This window comes from Micropterus salmoides, unplaced genomic scaffold, assembly GCF_014851395.1.
Source record: "Micropterus salmoides isolate LMB-PRFRI ecotype aquatic unplaced genomic scaffold, ASM1485139v1 Ms_hic_scaffold_12, whole genome shotgun sequence".
NCBI classification, from domain to species: Eukaryota; Metazoa; Chordata; class Actinopteri; order Centrarchiformes; family Centrarchidae; genus Micropterus; species Micropterus salmoides.
The window spans coordinates 28,751,765-28,774,895 of NW_024040263.1; the positions used below are offsets into that span (position 1 = coordinate 28,751,765).

Below are 23,131 nucleotides of genomic sequence, written 5' to 3' on the forward strand. Positions count from 1 at the left end.
AAGAGAGTATTATAGTTTTACTAGTATTTGTGTTTGAAATGGTTGGTGCCCTACCATTTTTACATATAAATGACACTGGTCAAATCGGTTGTTAAAAAGTGGGATATTTCAAGAATAACTATCCGAGATGTTTGTAACAAGAATAACACCAAACTCAGTGTGTTAACAAATAATTACATAACCCTATACGGACACATAACGTATATTTCAATTTGAATTTAAAGAAAAATATTTATATTCCATGATGTCTGTATTCTTGAGTAGGCCTGTTACAAGTAAATGTTTTGTTCCTCCCCATCAATGCGCTCCTACAAATAAAAGCTGTATTTGTCTTTTTAAAGGAAAAGATTATCTTGCCTATTTAAAGAACAATTAATTGCCTAACACATACAGATAACACATCAAACAGGATTTTTATGGAATGTTAACTGAACTGGTTTTAGTCTATGGACATTACACAATTGTACAACTGTAAAATAAGAAACCAAAGTATATCAGTCTGTGATTCCTTAACTCATATTTTCATGTAGTATTCAACTAGTCTATATACTGCATAATAGAATTCCTGAAATTCAGTTTTTTTTTCAGGATTTTCAGTGGCCCCATCTGGCCCCCCCTGGGAAAATTTTCTGGGGGTGCCACTGGCGGTGACCTACACTGTACATTTACAGCCAGACTGAAACGCAGCGCTCATGTTTTCCTCCGCTCCGCTGCTTTTACCGTCACTGCCTGTGCCGCCTGTCACATAGCTGTCATTTGAAGAATGAGCAGGGGACACTCGCTAAGCACTATCGCGCTGCACAGTGTGCGGGGGAAAATCATTAACGTGAGTTGTGCATTGATTTTAATGATCATGTGAAATTTTAGTAGCAGCAGTCACTCAGTAAATAGCTGCTGTCTATGCTAAACAGGGAGAACCACGTCTCTGTTGTGTGCACCGCATAGACCCGAGCTGCACTTCCTGCCTTTCCGAGTTCCGCCTTTATCGTTCTGTCAACATTATGTTATCAATTAACCTCTAGATAATCGATTATTTGTGAATCGATTCATAATTGTCCGCATCGCGATGCATCTAAAAATCATTTATTTTCCACACCCCTAATCATAATTCATCACATTGATTATTTTCTTCTTATCTTTCTTTGCAAGATCACGAGATGACGTGAGAATACAGCCCTGACCAACGGACCAACGAGTCAAAGCTGGAGTTACAGGCCTGCTTTGATTGCACTGACTGGAGTGTTTGAGGCTACAGCCACTGACCTGGACGAACTAACCTACACTGTGACATCTTACATCACTTTTTGTGATGTATGTACCGACTAAAACCTTCTGCACATACAACAACCAAAAACCCTGGTTCACAGCGAAGCTCAGGCAGCTTCGTCAGAACAAAGCGGAGGCCTTCAAATAGAGTCCTGTATAACCAGGCCAGGAACACTCTGACTAAAGAGGTTAAAGCTGCAAAGAGGAGCTACGCTGAAAAGCTAAATAACAGCTTTGCAGCCAACGACCCTGCGTCAGTGTGGAGAGGCCTGCGGACACTCACTAACTACAGGAGACCATCCCCCAACAATGCTGGTATACAACGACTGGCAGATGAGCTGAATGGATTTATTGGAGGTTTCATAAGCCCACAGTCACACCTCTGTGTGACACCATCTTCAAACAACCACCTTCCCCCTCTGACATGTTGGCACCCGCCCTCTCTGACCCCTCACCTGTACTCAAGATCTGTGAAGAGGACGTGAGGCACCTCTTCCAAAGTCAGAAGATCAGGAAGGCTCCTGGCCCAGACGGTGTGTCACCATCATACCTTTCAACCTGTGCAGACCAGCTGACCCCCATCTTCACACAGATCTTCAACAGATCACTGGAGCTATGTGAAGTTCCCTCCTGCATCAAACGCTCCACAATGATCCCGGTCACCATAAAACCCTCCATCTCTGGACTAAATGATTACAGGCCTGTCGCCCTGACATCTGTAGTCATGAAGTCCTTTGAAAGACTGGTGTTGGCCCACCTGAAGGACATTACAGGCCCCTTGCTGGACCCCCTGCAGTTTGCCTACAGGACTAACAGGTCAGTGGATGATGCAGTCAACTTGGGACTGCATTACATCCTGCAACACCTCGACTCTCCAGGGACATATGCAAGGATCCTGTTCGTGGACTTCAGCTCGGCGTTCAACACCATCATCCCTGACATCCTCAGCACCATACGCTCAGTACACCAGTAGTTTCTTTCTTTTTCAGGACATTCCAAATTGGTGTGCTTGCTATGCCCAATGTTCTCAGCTTGACAATGGCTTGCTTTTCTCCCATAGACAGCTCTCTGGTCTGTTGGTTTATCCTCTTTAACAGGAAATGCAGTCTATATAGGTTGAAACCAAGGATGAAAACTTAGGCTGTATTCAGAACCGCCTACTACATACTACTGGCAACAGCAGTATGCAGTATGTACTGTATACTGCATACTGTATGAGGTATAGTATGTAGTATGAAACAGAACAGTTGAATAGATTTATTTTGTAGCATGCTACACTAGGCTTTGCTAGTTTCCAGTGTTCAATATCGGAACAATAAGAGGAATACAAATGTAATTACGCTTAAAAAGTATTCTTTAAAAAAAATCTTATGTAACAGGGCTGCAGCCGATCTGTAGCAGATGTTTGCTTCGGTATATTGGTGCATAAATAAGAATTATATAAAATAAAAGCAAATAAAAAGCAAGTACTATAACCACAACTGTAACATTGCACTAAAAGTGTCCATCACGAGCTAGATGTCTCTTTATTTAACATTACAACATTACATAGAATGTAAAGACAGAATAACAGCGGTACGAACATTTAAACTGTCTCACAGATGCGGGTCTTTCCTCTCCAGTTGTTGCTGGACTGCTGCGTTAGCTGCAGAGGTCTATGTGGATGTGAACTCCGTGAGCTGGCGTGAGGACCAGGGGGCTCTGTGAGCTGACTGGCTCGTTAGCTAACCCCACGGGCTGGCTCATTAGCTTCCACGCTGAATTTGCGGAGCTTCTCAACCCCAAAAACGTTCAAGCACATTCTCCATTCGTCAACAATTTCCCTAAAAATGCAGATATTTAAAATCTACACAGTTGATTTCTCGCCTCAAAACTTGTTAGAAGTGGATTTAGTGATGAAACAGCATATGAAAATTGTAAAACAAGTCCTGTTGTTGTCCTCTAAAGAAAAGACGGGTTGTTGTTACAGGTCTAGCGCTTTGCATTATGGGCCACAGTACACGAGGCAGACTGGTCCGAAGCATACTGCAGATTTTTCCCGAATCAGTAAGCCATCCGGGTACTTTTGGCATACTGCAGATTTTGCTTTTGTTTGCATACTGCATTTGGGCCAAATCAGTACGTACTACTAGTATCGTAGGCGGTTTCGAATACAGCCTTAGACTAGTCATGCAGAGCTATTTAATGTTTGGACAATCAACCTAAAAGGCAACACCTGGGCAACAAGAAACATCTGTCAGTCACATGTTCCAATAGTTTTGCTCACTTGAAAAATGGGTGGGTTCAAACAAAGGGTGGTATGTCCTGAGTTGTTTAACACATCTAGATGTATATAACAATTTATTGTGACAGCTTTCCAGTCTTGTAAATCATTTTGCGAGGGGTCAGGGGTGGTGAGGGTCTTGAGTCCAGGTTTGAAATCACTGGTTTAATAAGTAGTTAAACAAGTGGAGGTATGTCTTGACAAACAGAATTTTAATTGGCCCAACACTTCTATAAAGCTTCTACAGGCTACAGGATGTGCTGCCGAGTACTTGCACTACCTAATGACCTGGATATTGTTGCTGGCAGAGCTCCAATCTGGCAACCCCACTGTGCGGACAGGTGTAAGAAACAGATTCATGTCTACTGAATCAGCTCTAAAAGTTCAATTTTCATGTATTTATTTCAAGTTTATATTTCTTAAATAATTTAAATGAGGTACAATGTGAACACATCTTAAAGACATATGCTTACTGCTTCTCTCTGCATCAAGTATTTATAGGCTTGTTAGAGATGAAATTGATATTTTACTAATTGACAATGAGTTGTCTCCTGTACATCTGTTACTTTAGCATGGTAGTCATTCATTTCCCTGGTTAAATAAGAGTCAGTGAAAGTCAAAAATCTTCCTTTTCACACTGGTCCTTTCTTTGATTTAATCCAGATTAACGTCTGTTGTCTCTCTTGAATGTTTTGCTGCCATCCCAATATTCACCATACAGTTCCTCGTCTGTGTGCTCTCCTCCCTCTCTTTCTATTAGATTATTGGTCAATGGGAGGAATCAGATTTCTCACATCTGTTTCCCAGTGCCTAACACAACTGCAGAAATGGAGTTAAAGAAAATCTCCAACCTACCTTACACATCATATAAACATTCACTTCATACTATGTATCATTATCTGTGTACACCATCTTTGATTTTCAGCATACTCCATAATTTATTTTGTACTGAAAGGCAAAGATTCTATAAAATCTATTTTGGATTTTAGTGACCTACACAATCTCTCAGACCATGTTTATCGCTCACGGTGCTGTGTTCATGGGTATATGACAGCTTGACCATTTTTGACATACTTAAACTTTATTTGCAATCACAGTGATACACATACAATTACCACATTCGCAGTTATAAACAATCAGGAGTAAAATTAAAATTTGTGGTTTACTGCTTTGAAGTCTTCATTTCCATTAATTTACTCAATATATTCAATTAAATTTAGCTACATTGGAAAATAACATGTCAGTATTGCCAAACTCACAGCCCATTGTCCATGGGAATGTTTTTAGTTTAATTGTGGTGTGCTGCTGTAATGACAACACCTACATTGCACCTGTTTTGGTGCATAATTAGTAAAATACCAAACAGGCACAGGTGAGAAATAAAACCTGTAAATTTGCCAATTTGTTTTAAATAAACCCACATCTACTGATCAGATTCCATTATGGCTGCACTGAGATGATCTCAACATGATGTCATGTCAAGGGTTTCCCCTGGAAAGTGTTAGCAGATGTGTCTTCCATCCCAGACACGAGTGGTCAAGCTGAGGCTCTGTGCTCTTTTTTGTAATAACTCTCTGATCAGAGTCATTCGTGCAATTAACACAGACCTATTGAAAACATATGAGTGTCCTACGAGTTAACATGGTACTTGTTTGATGACATGTTTTGTCATTTCTCTAGGCGAGGTGCATGCCTCCACTATAATACCCTGCAGGAAACTCTAATGTCATCTCCCAACAATGGAGTCTTTTTAGGATAATTTTTTCTTAATACCGAGCCTCGGGATGGGCAGGGTAACAATTGCTGCAGAGAAATATACTCACAAAATGACTGATGGGCGCTGCAGCAGCACATATATTATCCCCCACATTTCAGATCCCTCTTGTATATTATGTTCTCCCTCTATCCATATTCCTCTGCGTATGTGTCTTTATTTTTTTCCTGATGACCAGGTGAATTCAGACGAAAATGCACAAGTCGCACATAAAACATGCATACTTTCATAAAAAGGAGATCCTATTCAAATTCCTATTTTGTTTCTTACAGTAGATGGCCCCCGCGACCCTGTACGCAGGATAAGCAGTTGACGATGGATGGATGGATGGACAGTAGATGGCTTATTTAACCAACTACAGCAAGTACATGTCATAGTAAAAGAGTGCAGGTTGGGAATTGCAACCTGATTGCAACCCACAGCTCACTCACCGCTAACCCTTCCCTTTGCAAGCGCGTAGGAGAGGCTAAGGTGGCAGACACGCTCTGTTGGCTCTTGTGCTAAATAAATCTTCCTCCTTCTTCTTACTTCTTTTTGTACATGTTCAACATAGTGACGAAACACACACAGTTTGTCCATTTGGGCTAATGTAGAAACATGGCGGCACAACATGATGAAATCCATGTAACTTTTGTCTTTTCTTTTCACAGTGAGAGTAATTACACAAACACTGTCGAGGCATGCTTATGATGTATGCCTACAGATGAGCTCACCCCAGGCTCGATAGAAATAGAAATAGTACAGAAATTTCCACTAAGTCTAAGACAATAATCCATTATTTAAGTAGCATAAATATAATAGTTACATTGCCCACTCAAATGTTTTACATATACCAACCTGTCCAAGAGCAGTAGGGCGACATTCATGTCTGCCCTCAGTCCCTTCTCTTTTCTCAGTGCTCTCCAACGAGGAAAAGCTACACCAGTGGATATCAGTGTTTGTCCTAGCCATCTATGGCTTTTATTTTTTGACATCTTTCTTGGTGTTGCACTCCAGCTTTAAATCTTTGTATGTTTCGACACATCACACATATGTCACGCATCCTGGCCTTGGTGTCAAAGTCTTGTCTTGTGCTTTTACAACCAACCATCCACCAAGACATGCTCCCTATGACTTCTCTGTAATATAAGATTGTCATACTGCAAGAATTTGAACAAATGTTGCCAGTGAAATTACTCCAAGTTATAAGTATGTTTCCTCCAAACTGTATTTGCCCACACATACTTGTAGGAGGCATGGTTGAGTACAGAATATGTTGGAACATGCATTACTTAAAACATGATACACAGTGTCTGCATAATGCTCTGAATACACACACATACACACACACACACACACACAGATAGAGCAGGCAAATGGGATTACAGAGTGTGTTTGCAGGCTGTGACGGGGAGTTTGTGCGTCACTCCTGCTGAGCCAGATTAGACTGAGCTTCAATGCAACCTTACAGGTCTGTTTAGGGTAACAGACTGGCCAAAACTATAACACAGACACTATATCTCTGGTTCACTACTCACCTTATTCTCACTGTTTGTCTGTCTCACCCTATCCTTAACCCACACTCTCTCAATCCTCTAATCTTGTCATCTTTCTTTTTGTGTACACATACAAACAAAATCTGTTTCACTTTGTATCACACACACACACCTGCTCTCTGCCCTGTGTATCAGGGCTCCATGAAGGCGGCAGTTACAGTCCCGCTCTGCTTTCTCTCTGTCCATCGTACTGCTGAAGAGGACCAGCGTGACGTGTCTTCATCTCCTGAGGGCAAACACAATGTCAGAATTAAGAGTTAGAGTACAGTGTAGGCTACTTGAGATTGCTGCAGTCTGAATCATTTGCATAGCGGAAAATAGTCAGATTGATGTACAGCAGGGGTGGGAAAGAAAATCGATTCACTTAAAAGGACCACGGATGTGTGAGTAAGACTTAGGGGGATATTAGCAGAATATAGCAGAAATGGAATCTAATATTCTGAAGTATGTTTTCATTACTGTATAATCACCTGAAAATAGGAAATGTGTCTACAGAGGGTGTGGATTCTCTTTCACAGAGTCTACCATGTTGCACCCCCATTGTTTCTACGGTAGCTCAGAACAGACATACTAAACACTGGCTTTAGAGAGGGCCTTTCGTGTTTTCCTACATGCTTTGAAGTGGAAGGTAAGGTGAGGGTCATTCTGATGGTTGCAATTTGCAATATCAAGCCCTTTAAGTATTGTGTATTGTATTTAATTGTTTTTTTTTGTTAATTATCATCATTAACTAATGATGTGACAAAACACTTAGCTCACGAGATGAGATGAGACACGATATTAGGTTCACGTGATTGAGACATGATTTTAACGCTATTTTTAAGAAGTCTCCAATGTTGAATTATATGAAACTTTAGAGCATTAACCACTTTCCTGCATTCTGGTGATTTTTTGCATCAATTTCTGCCTTTTCTGCATCAGTTTATGGTGCAAATTTTTATTTATGTAAAGCCAAACACAAAATTCAGGTGGCAGATCCATCCATCCATCCATCGTCAACCACTTATCCTGTGTACAGGGTCTCGAGGGGCTGGAGCCAATCCCAGCTGACTAAACAGAAACTAACATTTACACATTCATACACTGGTGGAACAGCCACCAGGGGCATTTGGGGGTTCAGTATCTTGCTCAAGGACCAGGTGGCAGATGACAACTCAAAATATAAAACTCACAGAATTTAATGCAGTAAGGCTCTCAGGCATTCTGTATTGCTTTCAGCTGCTTCTCCTGTAGATCAACTTTTCATATTTAATAGCCTATCATCCCTGCTGAGTCAACACACAGGCAGGTATGATTTTGTTTGGGGAAGTAACCTCTTTATATTTGTGGGACCAAAACCTCAATGATAAATGAATTCATATTCATATTCAGATATAAACTCCTGGACTTTAATAGTTTGCTCATGTTCAAAACTTTCCGCACATTCAGAATCTATATTCTCTGACTGACATAATTTAATGAGAATTCATAATATTTTGTGTTCCTCACAGGATGACAGCGTAACTGTGATGTGTGTGTGTGTGTGTGTGTGAGATTGACAGCGTTGTTTTGGACAGGTTTGTGCAGCGGTGTTCATGAGGGAGAGAGAGAGAAAGAGAAAGAGAGAGAAGATGCTGCGCAAATATATGCGCTGTGTGCAGGCTCTGCAATCAAGTATTTATTTATTTTAAATACCTCCTCTGATAAAGTGTAGCTCACAGTCCCAAACAGAGCAAGTTTGCGCTTCAGTTTTTAGATGTTTATACTGCAAAACTCTACCAGTTATGTTACCACTTGGTAACAAACTGGCTGCGACTCACAGCTTGAGAGGGGGGTTCACTTAATTACTATCACGGCGTACGCCAGCTGGGTGAAGACGATTCACGAAGCGAGTCAACTTATCAGTTATACATTTGTTTTTCCACTGCGTGAGAAAATTGACCATTAATGAATGATTGAAATTATGACTACAATTGTTATAATGAATAAAATGTATTTTCATTTTAATTCCTGAATTCTTATGGCACTAACTTGATGAGCAGGAACAGCTAACAGACAGACAGACGGCTATGAAGAGGGGAGATAAAAACGGGTTGGGGGCTTCCTTCTTCATTCACGTGTTAATCAAACAACTCAAATCATCACGGGGGGGAGAAAAAACTGGGAGGAAGCAAAAAGAGGGAAATGAGCACGGATGAGAGGTGGAGGCACAGAGGAGGAAGAGGGTGAACCAAGGAAGGAGAGAGAAAATGACTAAAGGGAAAAGACGAGAACAGACAGGTTAAGCGGTGAAAAGTGACGCGCTAATCAGAGTAGTTGAGAGACAGACACACGACAGCAGAGAGAAGCATCAGTAAAGAGGAATTAAAGGAGGGAGGAAAAGGGGACTGACAGTGAAGTGAGTTGAGGGAGGAGAGGAAGAAGACTGAGAGACAGACGAGGTGAAAGAGAGCAGGGCTCCATCACAGCAGGATGGGCCTGACTGGGCTGCTTGTGCTGTTTGTGGAGTCCCACTTGCCCATGCTCTGCTCCAAACACCATGCATATTTAATGAGGCCCTTACAAAGCCCTGGGAAAAGAGATGCTGGGAACTCTTCTGGCCCCCACCACTACTCAAATTGTCACCACTCAGTACTTTTCTCTTTATAATTCTCCCTCCTCTCACTCTTCATGTAGTCTTTCCCTGCTTTCAAGAATATTTTTCCCCTTTACTTATTTTCAGATTGATTGTTTCTTCCAGCTCGTCCAATGTCTTCAAGTCCTCCCAAAGTAATACAGGGTGTCAGTGTAGTGTTTGCTTCGTTTTAGTCCAGTGCGTTTCAAACAGAATGACTGCTTCATCTTTTCCAAAAAGCAGAGCAGCTGTGTTCTCTCAGCTATCAAGAAACAGCATTCACGTGTGCCGTCCTTCTCTTTTTCTCTCTTGTACCCACTCACATTCAAAAACATGTATTGTGACTGTGTATGTGTGTCTATGTGAGACAATGCGTTTTATTTTACGAGTGTATGTATGTTTTTATTATGTGAGTGAGTGGTTGCAGTTTGTGTACGTGCGCATGTGTGTGTGTGCACGCGTTATTCAGAGTGCTGCGTGCATCAATAATGTATCTAGATAATGCAGCCGCTTCACTCTAGCAGGAACAACTAACAGACTACAGGAGCATAGAGAAAGACAGAGAATGGGGGGGGGGGTTCAAACTAGACAGTGAGAAAGAGGAAAGATGAGAAAGGCAAATGTGAGCGATTCAAAAATGGAGCAAGAGGTTTAGTGTATGATGGGTAGGGAAACCTAAAGAACATGTGTCACACTGTCAAATATTATTTGGGATCAATCCTCAGTGTTTTAACCCACGAGAAAGTGGGTGGGATTTATGTAAGAAGCTAATATAGGTATTGTCAGAAACTGACTTTCAAGTACTCAAAACATTCTGGCAGACATTGTATTGGGATAATGTGTATTATGGTGGATTACGTGGAAATCCATTGTAGCTGGTATCTATAATTTAAAAAGTTTGGGAATTAATTTTAATTAATTTTAAGTAAGGATTGAGATTCGATTTTTAAAAATATATAATAAAGAATTCAGGTTAAAATTATTTGTGGTGTACAGCTGTACTCATAGTATATTACTCATGTTGAAGGGGAATTAGAGAAATCCGTCTAAGGTATTGGAAAATAGCAATTTACAAATACTGTGTTATTAACCCTTTGCATGTTTTATATTATATTTTTACGTTTTATAATATGTTGTGACTAACAGGAGATTGTGTGAACTGTGTGAACTGTTTAGATCACTACAAAGACTCCAAAAGAGTTTTTATAACAAACCTGGGGCCTCATTTATAAAAGGTGCATACGCACACAAAACATGGCTGGAAACGAGCATACGCAACCTTCCACGCAAAGGTTGTACTCTATAATAAACTGAAAAAGAATGTGAGAAACTCTGAAACTCTGAGCCATGCGTACTCACATAAACTGGAGAAATGAGAAACGGTGACTCACATGGCAGAGGGATGAAATGTTTTAAAAATGGATACTATTGCGTAAAATAAATAGAAATATTTCATCTGAGTATTACAGGCCAATAAAACTTAATTTAATATTACATGTGTTCATTTGCAAAACAGATGAAAGCCTTTCTGAATAAACAAACACCCGTTTGATTGATTTTCCCTGAAGGGCGCAATAAAAATCATCATTTAAGATAATTTGCAGCGCACACAAAAAAATCCAAGATTTAGGATCGTAACTACAGAGATATCTGTTTTTGCAAGTGAAAGCCTCAAATATGTTTTACAGTTTAATCAGGAATCATAGTAATAAATACTAGCCTGCAGTGCAATTTATTCTTATAAATAAGGTGAACAGTGGGACAAATTACATTTAAATTGATGCCGTTTTCGATGCCTCAGTCGAGAAAATACAAGTGCATAGTTTCACATATAGTTATCAAATGTTCTTTGCCTTATTGTATTTGAGACAAATGCTGTGCGCCAGTGTGTGGATGTGATGCGCTGCTTGTAAAAACACAGTAGGGAAAAATATAACATAAAACAAGTCATATTTATTATAACTCATCAGCAGCCTTGTTAAGTGAGTGGACTTTCTGTATAGACTAAACAAGTGGAATGCATTTGGTTTACTCTCTTTTCAAATGAGGAAATCCAAATTATGTACCACGGTCATCCCGTCTAGCATTTATGTGTCCGTCTCCACCACCGTCAGTACTAAGGAGATGTGCGCTATCCTAAGGATCGCTTATGAGGGGGTGGAGTTCTGGTGCCCCTTTTCTCTGGTGCACAAACGTTGCGTGTATGTGAGCGTTTTACCCAACATCAGTGTCACACTGGGTTCAATTCATTTTTGTAACTTTTCTATCAGTATCTTCATGCAGTGAGTACGTATTAATATTAATCCACTGCTCACTTTCTATAATCACCCTTTTTTGGCCTCCTGGTTCTGACAGTGTCCTGGTGCCACAGCATCACAGCTTTTGTGGGATCAACATTTTTTTATGCAGTCATCTAGTCGATGATACTTGATCATTGGGGAGATTTTATGTTCTGCTTCAGCCTCCTCTTCGTCTGCTTCGTTTTTTCGGTTTGGCGGTAACGTTAATGTTGCCACATTACGCTGGTGGCTAGCCAGCTAAAAGCTAAAAACACTCCAAGTACAACTTTTGTAATTAGCTGCTAACACTGGCAGCTTTTACACTGCCTTATATCACGGGGGTATTGTGCTAATCTGCCCACTTACTGCACTATATGAAGGTACGGAACCGATTTTTCCCCACCTCTGAGCCGGGAAAGTTGGTGACAGTGAGACGGAATGATCTTTGTGTGAAAACCACAGTCGGCATGTCGGTGTTGTGTTACACGTAACACTCTTTTTACACGCCGCTGGTTTCCGTTAAAGTCTGGCTGCTACGTGAAAGCACACATGGTTGCGGGATAATGTCGCAAACTTTTTTTCAGTCTGAATAAGCGAATGTGACATATTTGCAGATATTCTTCTTTTCTTTTCTATTCTCCATATAAACGGGGCTACACTCTCACTCTCTGACTCCTGTCCCTTAACGCCCATCCCCTTACAAACCTACACCAATCAAACACAAGTAACATGAAATTAACACAAACAACAACCAGTGAACCCTCCCAATCTGTGTGTTACACGATTTTAGATCCCTCGGTACAGCGGGGATCAGTTTAAGTACGACACACAACAAACAATAACGGCAGTCTGCTGCTAACTACTGTCAATTTATATGCCGATATCATGTCGAATACATTTACCCGCCAATGTGGCAGTAGGGGCTGTGCGATACGATATCTATCATTTGACGATATAAAAACATCTATCGTTTACAATTATGTTTCATCGTTTATATCATTGTGTCGCAAATTCCACACTTTGCGGTAATATTTCGGTGAGGGAACGCCACTTTGCACCACGGTGAAGTTAGTTTGGCTCCATTAGAAATAATGGGAAAATGACCCTAATTCTCAGCTGAATAATTACCTCAATAAACACTTTCCTGATGAGTTTATGGTCTCAGTCGCTAATCTAAGTCTTCTTCTCAAAATGATGTTCATTTAGTAAATTATGGTCCCATTTATTTTAAAATAGCCCAAAAAGCAGAGTATGTTTCAGGGCGGGATTATCTGTGATTGACAAGTCGTTACCATGGCGACCTGTCAATTAGGCTACAGTGACTCGTACCCTTGGCACTGTGTAAGTTTAACCAGCGCCGTTGAAAAAGCTTATTAGGAGTTGGCTGTTCACTTTCTCTGGTGAGTACATTTAGTTTTAAGACTGTTGTTCGCTAGACAAAGTTATCAGCCCTGTTAAAATGACAGTTAACGTGAGTTACAGTTGCACCTAGCTAAGCAAGCTAGCTAGCTCCGCACACGGCTGTTAGCTCCGCTGTATCGTCACTTCCTGGTTGCAAAAACTTGACATGGCGGTGGCCTATCGGCCAAACTCAGGGCTTCAAAACGGCAGTCCACAAACCAACGGGTGACGTGACGATGACCATTTCTTATATACAGTCTATGCGTACAACTAATTTCCAACTTGAAACTAACTTCACCGTGGTCCATTCTTCCACACGTGCCAGCGTAACACCAAAATCTGTAACCTATCAGATTCTGTGACTACACCCAAAGGACGATGTTTTCCTAACCATAACCAAGTACTTTTGGTGCCTAAACCCAACCAAACTGCAACCGCTTCACATCGTCAACAAAGCCTCTGGTGCTTAACTTTTGGGTCACAGAGTTTGACAGGGTCACAGAGTTTGATAGGCAAATTTCTTCCTTGCCACATTTTGGTGTCACACCAAAATGTGGCAAGGAAGAAATTTGCATTGCAAATAATGGATGAGCCACACAACCAACACTATCCAGCAGTGACAGCCATGATGTGTGGGTCAGTCAGGTAACGTTATGTGACTTGCTCACGGACATCCAGCTTACTTTATAGTTCACCTAGCTGTTGTTGTGATGTTAGCTGTAGCAGCAGAAGAGTTTTGAGTGTCGCTGCCTGGAGCTGCTGTGATGCTCTGCGACAGTCTCGTCCTCTCATGTTAGCTTTGCATCAGCAGGAGCATCAGTTTGCTAATCCACAACCTAGCTAACGGTAGTTACATTACTTGTTGTTTCGTTGTTCACTCCATCATGGAATTTGTCATGGAGTTAGATTTCTCCAGAATCTCTTAAGTTATCCGACCTTTATAATGCAGAGAAATATCAGTTGGGAATGCCATATTTAATTCAATTTATAATAATAATAATAATAATAATAATCTTTATTTGTAGAGCAATTTTCAAAAACAAGTTACAAAATGCTTTAACAAGTGTAAAGACAATAATACCCAAGAGACAATAATACAAAAACAATACAAGAGGCTCTCCTATAAAAGTATGTTTTAAGAAGGGACTTAAAAGAGTTCACTGACTCAGCCGACCTGATTTCCTCGGGCAGGCTGTTCCAGCCTCGGGGCCCTGACAGCAAACGCTCTGTCCCCTTTAGTTTTCAGTCGAGACTCTGGAACAGACAACAGACCTCTACCCGAGGATCTCAAGGTGCGTGCTGGTGTGTATGGGACTAAAAGGTCAGAAATATAACAAGGCGAGAGGCCATGAAGAGCTTTAAAAGTGATCAATAGAATTTTAAAGTCAATTTACAAAAAGTGTATCGTTATTGGGGTATGAAATGACCTAAGTTATATCGGGATATTAATTTTTAATTTAATTTTTTTAAACAGCCATAATTGTGATTTATACAGGGAAATCTGCATAGGATGTGTGTGGGCACTGTTTTATAAACCAGAATATTTTTGTTGTACATACGCAACCTTTAGGAGCCTTTTCTACTTTTTAGTTGTTCTGGATGCATGGACCTCTAATCAGCCAGAATGTGGGCTTCCATATCAAGATACTGACTTGAAAATAAAGGCAGTAGTAAAATAAGGCTAGCTGTAGCCAATATTATTTATTTACTTTTACCTTTGCTTTGCTACACTGCCGCTGTACTACTGTGTAGCTGTGTTCCGCGGAGTCTAAGCGTCTCTTTCGTTGTCAACTTCCGTTGTGGTTCACTTCCGTTGTGGCTTTTTGTATTCGTGTTGTGGTGTTTGCATTTCCATTGTGGCTTTTGTAATCGTGTTGTGGCGTTTGTATTTGTGTTGTGGCTTTTGTAATCGTGTTGTGGCGTTTGTATTCGTGTTGTGGCTTTTGTATTAGGCCTGAAACCTACGGGCCACCGTAATTCTTGGGCCTGTTTATGTCTGACTGAATAACAGCCAACATCCCCCCCCCCAGATTTTGGTTTTACTTGCTTTAAATCTCTACAAACCCATTGTAGCCAATGCAACCTTTTGCTTTTGATTGGCACCCGTTTTCTGCCAAAGAATGAGATCTGACAACAAATGTAAGAGTTGTATGTAAACTGTAGCAGAATATAATAATATAATTTATATATATAATTTATACTACAAAACTTGGAAATGTACCGTATGAGTCCATATATGGGCAAATGTTACATGCTTTGTTACACATCTTTCATGTATTTTTTTCTTTCCCGTCTGTTCCTCTCTTGACCCAAAGGAAGATTCCAGTAGAGCCACAATAGCCCTGCTCTAAGGGTGGCAGATAGGGGACACCATCCAATTAGCAGCTAAAGTCACAGTCAGACACAAGACACACAAACAATCCCTGTAACCTAATGACCTTTGCAGGTAAATCATTTAATTGACATAGGCAGTGGGTAGCTTGCAGTTTAAGTGTACATATGTGTTTGTGCATCTCTTCAGTCACACATGCTAACAGGTGCATTACAGTACGTGTAATCTAGATTTTAATTATTAGTTATTTCACACATGACAAAGTTTAGAGAGATTTCAGAAGAAGTTTGGTTTTTATGTGTGGTGCCAGATAGGATGAAGGTTTAGATGATATGTTGCATCTCCCTCATTAGTTGATTCATATTTCATTGCAATTTATAATGAGTCTGAGGGAGCAGAAGGTTGGCTTTGATTCAAAGAACACATTTATCTTTGACTCCAGTCCATCAATAAGGTAAATGGTGTTTTTGGCAAATATGAAAATAAGATACAAGGTAACACTGGTGCCGTCATTTTTATTCATGTGCATCCAGTGTTGCAAACCCTGTTTCTATTTATTGAATTCACAATTGCACTTTGTTCACTGATTACAGTAAAGAACAGCTTCAGATCATGAATCTTCAGTTAGTTACATCCTGTTAGTACTTAAATGGATTTCTCACTGAGACAAAGAGAGACATCTTAAGCATCAAGTCTTACCCATTAGTTAGTCTTACACATCAGTAGGGCTGCTATTTTGAAAAAGGGTAATCGATTAAAAAAAGTAACTAGTAATGTGTAAAGTAATGCCTTACTTTACTAGATTGCTCACTGCTCACTAGTTACATTACTTTTGGATTACTGCGTCATAACCTGTGATGCACAATAACATAAAAAAGGTACACCTCATATGCCCAGATCAACACAAATCCTTATTATAATGAGAACATACACAGGATCTCTCTTTAATACTACAAAGCTGACAACAAAGTTGTGAATATCAGCCCAACATTTGTCAAGTGAAGAACAAGGCTAGAGTACAGTAGCCTACTGTAATGCTTAAAACTTTATTTGGACATTTAATTGGAAACATTTCTTTCTTTTCTTCGTGAGGGAAGAAATTAGAAAGTTGCGTGGCGCTGTGGAGACCCCCCAGCTGCAGTACTGCATGGATCATTGTGTGTCGGTCGTACTAGCAACACAACCCATACCGGAGAGGGAGTGGGGTGGGAGCAGGGATAGGAGATCGCGGAGCGACTGGCCCACTGCGGACGGTCGATTATTGTTCCCTCTGGCTGGCTGAAGTCTGACGCTCCACATGATCCATGATGATAGAGAAATATAGAGATTAATGTCAATAAAGCAAGCTGTCAATATTTTTGAGACCCCCCAAAATATCACAAATCATGCATTTAGGGGAGCTCATGTCTTATTAAGGGGAGCCCCCTGGCTCCCCCATAGTTCGTACCGTGGACAGGAGTCTCTAAAATCGTTTGTCAGACAACCTGTTCCTCCTCGGAGTCAGCACAAGCATTTTTCTCTCCTCCCTTTATGTGGATAGTTCAAGAACCAGTAACGCGATGATTTTGTTATGAGTAACTGTAATGTGATTAGTGAAGTTATCAACAGTAATTCGTTACATTACTGCGTTACAGACAAAAGTAATCTGATTACAGAAATGAGTTACTTTGTAACGCATTACCCCCAACACTGTTAGTTTGGCTGGACGATTAATTGAAAAGTTATTGAAACCGAAATTCAGAGCCTCTAACGGACGTAATATTCCCTTGTCGGTTATTTCGGTTATTTAATCCTGTTAATATTTCCCCTTAAAAACCTACTACTGCCTGTGTAGTCATGTGACTCCGCTCTCTCCAGCCCTGCTCAGCTTCCAGACCAGAGTCAGCTCCAGGAGATGCTAGCTAGCACTAACCGCCTTCACTTTCCAGCAGTGGGGAAACAACATATGTTTAGGGTTGAAACAATTCATCGATTACTAAAATGCATTGACGCAAGTTCTTTACATTGATGCGTTTAATCCATATAACTATACAGCACACTGTTCCGCACGGACATTTATTACTGTACACAACATGATTATGATGGCGCTGTTTGCAAAGTGGAGGAAGAGAGAGAAAATAGCGAGGGACAAAGAATAAAGTGTCCAAAGTATGGGATTTTTTTCAAGCTAAAGAAAACAACAACAACAACTACTCTGTAATGTTACCGTCCATAAAATGAAACTTATGTAGCCTACCAACAACAGCAACTTCAGCATTTAACTGAAATCATGATTGATTGTTGGCAACAGCACGACAGCACCTGATCAGAAAGCACCCGGTGTTCTGCCAGCGGACCACAGAAAAGGCAGCCAAGCAAAAGTACTTCGTAAAGGACTCAACGTTGAATCGTTGATCCGTTTCCCACACATAGGCTTTACTTGGCAGACCGGGTACATTTATATAGCTTAGTTGGTAGAGTGCGGGACTCCCGATGGGAAGGTTATGAGATCTATTCCATCTTATTGCGGATATTTCCCCCCCCCTTGTTAAACAAATTGAATAAAAGGACACTTTTAAACCTATGGACACTTATTTTCATTTCCCTGAGAATATTTTTTCAGAGGCGTATCAAGCACGCCAGAGACTCTTTTGAATTGTCCTTCAGATCTCTTCAAAGTAAAAGCTCTTAATAAACTCGACATGACGCATTGCTGCAAAAGACGTTCTTGCACTTTTATTTTAGAGGCACACTTAAGAGGAAGTATGTGAGTAACTGTTGCTGTCATGACTGAGATCTTTTTTAGCACCAGCCTTTCTCAATTTATTGATTTTTTATTTTTCTGCTATCAGAGCAATCTGGCCGCGGGCCAGATATTATTGCTGGCGGACCGGTTCTGGCCCGCGGGCCACCTATTGCCAACCACTGGTATCTACAGCAGAAAGACAAGTGAACAGCAACCAGATTTTTTTTGGTCCCACCTGTCTTTACATATATTCAAAGGCAGAGCTAGAATGGGGGAAAGGAAAACATTTTAACAAATCCCTGGACAAGGAGGGGTTCCTTAGATACACATGGTTATACAATACTAAATTACATGGGTCAATGTGGGGTAGGGTTGGACGATATGACAGTATATACCATGCGACAGTAGAAATGTGTCCACCAGTAGAGATTTGGCAATACCTTTTCCACTGCGGGAGCTATCCCTCAGTGTCTCAGCTATATATTTAGGACAGGCTATGTAGCAAATCAGGGCTTGATGAAGCCAGCAACGAGTGAGTTGGTGGCTTCAGTTTTCTTTCAGTTCTTCAAGCTGTAGGTAGCCTAGAATTTCCTATAGCCCCTCTGAAACATGTCACAATGTATGAAAGTAAACTCGGAAGTAAAAAAAAGTTTACTGAATCAACAGGCCGTCTATGTCCACTAAGAACTGATGGATTGCTTCTGATGGGCCTACTATACTAAAAGCGCTTAAAAACTATTTCTGCTGTTGTAGCAAAACCCTTTAATCAGGAGTTTCAGATTGACGCCAAACTGGCTGAAAGTGCTGTCTATATGGCAAAAGAAGATTAGGGTTGACCTAAAACCTTTTAGACCTCATTAGGGCAGTTCATCCTAAGCTTTGATTCACCACTGTGCGGTAATAAGTCAGGCAAAGATGAAAATGTTCTGTGCCAGAACAAATTTTTGCTTCCTGGGAGGGCTCTTTTTTACCTCTAATTTGTTGACGCTTTCACATCCTGAAATGTTTTCAAACGCTTTTAAAAAAGGGATTTATCCGGTATAACAAAGTAACCTACGCATAGCAAGTTTAAAGTTTAATACTTTGGTTTTGGAGAAATAACTAAATCTAACTCTGCGTCTTTTAAGGTTGAAACAATTCATCGATTACTAAAATGCATCGATGCAAATTCTTTGCATGATTCTTTGATTGATTGTTGAGTTGAAGGCTAGCCAAAGTAAACTGCAGTCCTCAGCTGAAAATGTATACACGGTTGTTTGTTGTTCTCCTGGTTGTTTGTTGTTCTCCTGGTTGGGCCGTGAGTTTGGGTTGTAATGTCACAGTCACGAGTTAACTGGGTGTCAGGGAGCTGCACCTTAGTATTTAGTATAACTTGTATAGCACTCGGGTGATGTTTGTGTTGGTAAAGCAGTTGTCTGGTTGTTGGTCTGTTGATGTTATTGGTCTGCATGACACACTATGAATTTCCGAAAGGACGAATAAATAGCTATCATCTATCATCGTACACAGCTGATCCCGTTACTGTTGGGGGGGTGCTGCTGCCGCCAAGCAACAGTACGTCTTAAACGATTCATCAATGAATCCTTGAAATATTCTATAGAAGCTTTGAGTAATCATCGTTAGCTGCAGCCCTAGCGTTTTTACTATTGGGTGTAAAGCTCTGATGGTGAGGAAAGAGTTGTGGAAGATGGTTACATCAGGAAATAAAGCTGAACAGTGTACTTGTGTCTGAGTGGACTGTATGCCGGCGTAGTTTCATGTAAAGTTGTTTTTTTAACGTTGGTTTTGGAAAGTAGTGCTATACCAGTTACCTTTATTATCATTATTAATAATGCAGTGCCATAGGGCCTTTCAGGTATCTCCACACATCATTTGTCTGAATGTGTGCAGGCGTGTGTGTACTGTATGTTTGTATGCACGCAGTTAAGTACAAAAGAGGTTGACAGACACACCCCGACTTTTCTCTCAGTATTAAACTTCACAAATACGAAGCATCAAAAATGTAGCTGAGCCTAAAAATAACATCATAAATTAGTAAAGCCTGGTAGGGCCTTCAGAAAGCAGCCGGCCTCATATTCTTCTTCTTCTGTTTCAATTCTGTGTCATGTCTCACTTAATATTCATGTCTCTTCATTAAACACAGATACATACACACCCACGGATATGTGCACATACACTTGACATGCAGATGGGAGTCAAGCCAGACACCCAGCAGCAGATTGTCTCACCTATTAGCATGTTACAATAGCACCAACACAGTGTTCTGTGTTTCAGGAGGCTGAGGCATGATGCAGCAAAAATATCTGGAGCATCATCTTACTGTAAAAGGCATGTTGTAGTGTCTGTCTGTGTGTGTTTGTGTGAGCGCTTGTGCATGTTCCTGGTTGCAGTGATGCATTAGTAAAACACATTTTGATTTCACACAGACTATGTAGCCTACTGTTGGTCTAATCATGAATTCTTTAGCAGCAGTTGAATATGGAAAACGACTGAGTCATTTGCTTTATAAGGAGCCAGGGAATGCCTCAGTCTGTGTGCAACTGAACTGACTGACACGAAACATCTAGAGCATTAGGACCACCCTCCAGACACGCCCAGTGCTTTCCACTCAATCCATCTCTCAGAGTACTAAATTTAAAAATCCCTCTTATCAATCCATCTCCTCCCTTCATGTGCACCCCTCTTTCATCATATGACTTATGTGGATTTAAACAGGTGGAGTCGTAATTGGGCAGTGACTTACACCTGTCTCCCTCTCCTAAGTGGAGTAGCCTACTTTTTGGAAGAGAGTAGGTGTTATTTGTTCACTGGCTGCTCTGTTAAGTCTAGGCTACAATAGGCTACAAGTAGCGGCAAGGCTTTAACGATAAATGTTTTAATGACTTCTGTCAATTAGGGTAAATTGGAAAGCTTAACATTCCAAGATTGTTAATATTTTTCCATTTGTTGAACTGTAACGTTAGACCCGGATAACAATGCGCTGGCTGGAATAATACAGACTTCTGTGCATTATTTTGTCTTTTTTCAGTTTTCTTTCCAACAAATAAATGTCTGGCGTTTGTTGAGCCACAGCACCGTCATCTTTGCTAGCTAGCAGGAAGGCACTAAAGGGAAACAAATACGCTACAGAATCTATTTTCGGCACTTTATGTGTGGCTGCCACTCAGTCTAGTTGGCTGTACAATAATGAGGTGTAAAGACCTTACCGAGCAGCGAGTATCTCCTCTCTAATCCCCTCCTGAGCGCAGGGCGAGCCGTCCCGACCGTCCTGGATGTGGAACAACTTCGAAAAACACCGCACCTTCCTCAGACAGTGAGAAGTCAGTTAATCCATATCACCTGGCGTTAAATCAGCACGACGAGCACGGCTCGAGATCCCCGTTTGAAAGCTGCGTTTGACAAAGTCCCAGTGCAGGTGAGCGCGCGACATAAGGACGGGTGAGGCGCACGCGGCTTAAAGGACAATAATCTTCTCTCACTCACTCACTCACTCACTCACCACTCTCTCTCTCTCACACACACACACACACGCGCGCGCATGAATGGCGATGACGGGGGTCTCTTGCTTCATCAAGAGGAAACAAACACCAGAGACAGACACACCGCGAGCTCTCTGTTGTTTACACACCTGCATCTCTCTCTTTACATTTGCGGATTTGCGCGCGCGTGAATGTGAAGCCCACAAGAGGCGAAGCCTGCCCTTCAAGAAGAGTACAAGGGAAAAACACGAGTATCACAGCAAATCTTATTTTACTAGTAGCCTAGGCCTTGTTTTTATTAAGAACTTAAATCGGCTATCTTACAAGCAGACAAAACAATGTAGTGACACAGACAAACCATAGCTGGATAGATACATAAGCTGAAGCCGATATCCACACGCATGGACTGTCCGTGGGGACAGCTCCCTCTGTCAAACTGTCAAGTGCAGGAGGGCTCTCTTGCAGACTTTATGCACACTTTCTGTAAGTCCGCATCTCTGCACACTTTGCCTGAGGTAATAACCCACAGTTCTTAGCTTTATGACGTTAAATACGAGGAAGCCGGCGTTAAAAAAGGTAACCAAACATGGATGAGTAACTACAAGGAAAAAAAAAGTTCTGCCTACATGTTAGTGTATGATGCTGTTTTTATAAAAACGAGTAAATTAATTATTTGAAAACTACCTCTTGTCCACAGGTAATTTTCAAATTATCATTTACTCCGCAAGAGCCTGGAACATGTTCAAATCAGAAAGGCGGTCCGTCCAGTACCTGGGCTGTGAAGAAAGTAAAACACTCCAAATAAAAAAGTCCCAAACCCACAACTGTTTTGGCATAGTCAAGGTAAAGTAATGTGACATGTTGCAAAGTGCGATGCTGTCCCATTATACCATTTCGGGCCCTTGCTGCCTCTGCAATTTAGCATTTACCAGGTGAAGTCAACTAAGTCTGTGAGCGTTCAGGGTTTAGGCTTTAGGGTGGAGATTGGGATTGGGCCATAGATAGATAAACTGTTAATTGACCTCTGTCGCCTCCTACTGGCGTCAATATTTAACTGCCACTCCCAGGTATTAATAACTACAGCATGCTCAAATGTAATATAGTCGAGGCTGGATTACCAGAGGAGGAAGCTGCCCTGGGGCCTAACACCTCCAAGGGCCCCAAAAGCCATCTCTTCACTGTGTGTGTGTTCATTATTTTAGTTTGTATTTTGTATTTTGTTCACATGGTTAAATAAAGTTGTTTTTCATCAAATCATCACACACTGTGATTTTATTTGTTTACCTGACCAGAGAAGTTTCTGTGTATGCCAACATGCACATGTCCAGTGCTGTGTTATTCACTCACACTGCATTCAAATTCACCAACTGTGACTCAGATATGCAAAGACCATGCAGACAATGCACTGAACGCCCAGAGTTGTAAGGATGGTCCTGATACAAGTTAGCTGCACATAGGTAAAACAAACAGAGAACAAAACACCA

General features: G+C 41.0%; 1 protein-coding gene across 1 annotated transcript in view; it reads right to left on the bottom strand.

The window, feature by feature from the left end:
• Positions 1 to 22,830, bottom strand: part of LOC119899711 (FERM and PDZ domain-containing protein 1) — a 57,666-nt gene extending 34,836 nt beyond the window's left edge. The window contains exons 1-2 of the mRNA XM_038714387.1: positions 21,375 to 22,830; positions 6,951 to 7,064 (exon numbers count right to left, since the gene is read on the bottom strand). The gene's annotated coding sequence lies outside the window, so the exon portion shown is untranslated. The remainder of the gene's footprint in view (positions 1 to 6,950; positions 7,065 to 21,374) is intronic.
• Between the last annotated feature and the right edge of the window lie 301 nt (positions 22,831 to 23,131).